At 36.7% G+C, this 2,849-nt stretch overlaps 1 non-coding gene across 1 annotated transcript; it reads left to right on the forward strand.

The window, feature by feature from the left end:
- The first annotated feature begins 2,206 nt into the window (after window positions 1-2,206).
- Window positions 2,207-2,313, forward strand: LOC122124535. Its single transcript, XR_006150585.1, has one exon. It is a non-coding gene; the product is annotated as a U6 spliceosomal RNA (small nuclear RNA).
- The last annotated feature ends 536 nt before the right edge of the window (window positions 2,314-2,849 follow it).

Below are 2,849 nucleotides of genomic sequence, written 5' to 3' on the forward strand. Positions count from 1 at the left end.
TTCCACCCATGGACAAGTCATTATCATTGGTGAAGGTGTTGCTATTTAAATTTAGAATGCCCCAGAAAGACCTATGTGTTAAAGAAAAATGACTTACCATTTCCTCCCAGACTGTAGACAATACCTGAATAGTTCTTTTGGAGATTAAGTTCTTCAGAGTGAAACCTATGAGAACATGGACTGTCATCTACTTTCTTCTTTTCTCTTTAATCATTCTAGGTCAAAAACATTTCTTTTTGACATACTCCCCACCTTGACATTGTCTTGTCATAGGCCACCAAAGCCATAAAACCAATTGAACATACACTCAAACCTTCAAACTTATAAATCTGAGTAAGCCTTTCTGCTTATTAAATGGACAATATCACTTATTATGGTAGGTTATAAAGCTAACACAGAAATCTAGTCTTTCTAACAAGGTAAAGTATATAAAAATGCTTCATTATAAAATATCTAACTCCAAGTTGTATTTTGTGTTTTTGTTTCTGTAGATCCTAGAGCTTAAACTCACGGCCTGAATGGTGCTTTTGTGTTCAAGGCCAGTGCGCTACATAAAATCTGACCTGGAACTCCATTTCTCCTGGTGGTTAATTGGAAATAAGAATCTAATGAACTTTCCTATGCAGGCTGTCGTATTCATGTTGCATACTTTATGTAATGCCGATTCTCAACATTGTATAGATGCTCCAACTACAATATAAAATAAAACTTAAAACATACTAAGGATATTTGTAAAGTATAAAATGAAGGAAAAATTTTCATCCTTTACAAATCTATGCAAAATCTATGCTAAACAATTGATATTTTACTGTACCTTTCCTGCAACCAGTTTGATATAGTTTAATACTTGTCACACCAAGTTTCTCTGTATTCTACTGGATATTTACCTTTTCACGTATGTGTGTATATGTATACATATATGCATCTATCTATATATGTTTCAATGTGGATCATCGGACTTGAAGCTGCTTTGTTTTGCTGTTCAGCAATTGAACCTTGCCGCCTCATTCTGTGACAATATCTGTGCTCATTCTCATCATTCCTTTATTTACCAAATCATCACCTTCTAAAATCAGCTTCATTTCTTGGGTAAGTTTACCAATCAGTCCAACCAATATCCACCCAGAGGGTCTTAATAAATCAAGTTTTAAGGAAGTAGATAACATGAAGTGACAACTACAGAAATTCTACAGAGACCTGACATCTTTCACATTTCTGCCTTCCTTCTCTTCTCATTCTTCAAAAGCATTGACTAACACTATAAATATACTGCAATTATAAGTTAAGGATCAGTGGGGTTTTTCCCAACCTGAAGCCTTCTTTTCCGTGATTCTTGACATATACTTTTTGGGAGATTTTTTGGATTGTGAGGGGATTCCATCCAAAACAAAGCCATGTATATCAAGAAAATCAATATTTTCAACTCAGAGTACTAAGCAAAAGAGGGAGAAAATTAAGGTTAGCTATATATGTTAAGCACAAATATAGGCAATATCAAGATATCTTGAAATTGTATACTTTTATTGGATAAAGTGGCTCAATCCTGTAATATTATCTACTTAGAAAACAGAGATTAGAGTATTGCATTTCCAGGCAAGCCCAGACAAAAAAAAGACTTTTCAGAAACTCTAACCATTTGCTGGGTGCAATGTGTTTTGCTTGTGTTTGGAGGACTACAGTCCAAGCAGGCCCAGCATAGTGATACTACCTCAAAATAAGCAATCAAACTACAATCTGCAGGTATGGCATAGTAGAGATGCCAAAGTTGTAAAGTTCCTTTCGTTGCTGCAATTGGTCTTCCTGTATTCCTATTTAAATATTTTTCCCTTCCCCTCCACAAATGATGCCAACATCAAAAATGTGTGCTTATGTAAGAAATGCATGATTCTAAAATTTCATGACAATTCTTTTGAACTTACTTTTTGTGGAATTGTCTAGTTTAAGAAAATCAATTACACTTTCTATATAAAAAATGTTCTGGGGCTGGGAAGGTGGCTCAGTGGTAGAGTGCTTGCCTTGCATGCCTGAGTCCCTGGGTTCAATTTCTCAGCAGCACATAAACAAAAAGAAAAAAGCTGGAAGTGGCGCTATGGCTCAAGTGGTAGAGCTATTGCTAGCCTTGAGCTGAAGAGCTGAGGGACAGCGCCCAGGCCCAGAGTACAGGCCCACGACCGGACCCCCCCCCCAAAAAAAAAAAACATGTTCTGTGCTTAATCTGGTAGCCCATTCACTAACAATGAAATGATACAGAGAAGATTAGCATGGCCCCTGAACAAGGATGACTCGCAAATTCATGAGGCAATCCATATTTATACAACAACAGATGCTGGAGGGGATGTGGCCACAAGGGAACCCTACTCCATTTTTGGTGGGAGTGTAAACGTGTTCAACCACTTTGGAAAACAGTATGGAGTTTCCTCAAAAGACTCCACATAAAGCTCCCCTATGACCCAGCAACCCCACTTTTGTTCATTTACCCAAAGGATCACAAACAAGACCATACTAAAACTACCAGCACAACTATGTTTATTGCAGCATTATTTACCATAGCTAAGATATGGAACCAACCCCTATGCCCCTCAGTAGATGAATGGATCAAGAAAACGTGGTAAATATATACAATTGCATTCTATGCCTCCATCAGAAAGAATGATATCGCCCAATTTGTTTGGAAATGGAAAGACTTGGAAAAAAATTTATTAAGTGAAATAAGCCAACTCCAAAGAAACATAGGTCCCATGGTTTCTCTTATTTTCAATAACTAATATATGTCCCGGATTATCATAAAATGTCAAAATCTATGTGCATTTGACCAGATAAGATGATGTTAAACTAAATGAACCCCAAGA

The sequence above is a fragment of the Dipodomys spectabilis genome, unplaced genomic scaffold, assembly GCF_019054845.1.
Source record: "Dipodomys spectabilis isolate Male_0828 unplaced genomic scaffold, ASM1905484v1 ptg000239l, whole genome shotgun sequence".
In the NCBI taxonomy this organism is placed as follows: Eukaryota; Metazoa; Chordata; class Mammalia; order Rodentia; family Heteromyidae; genus Dipodomys; species Dipodomys spectabilis.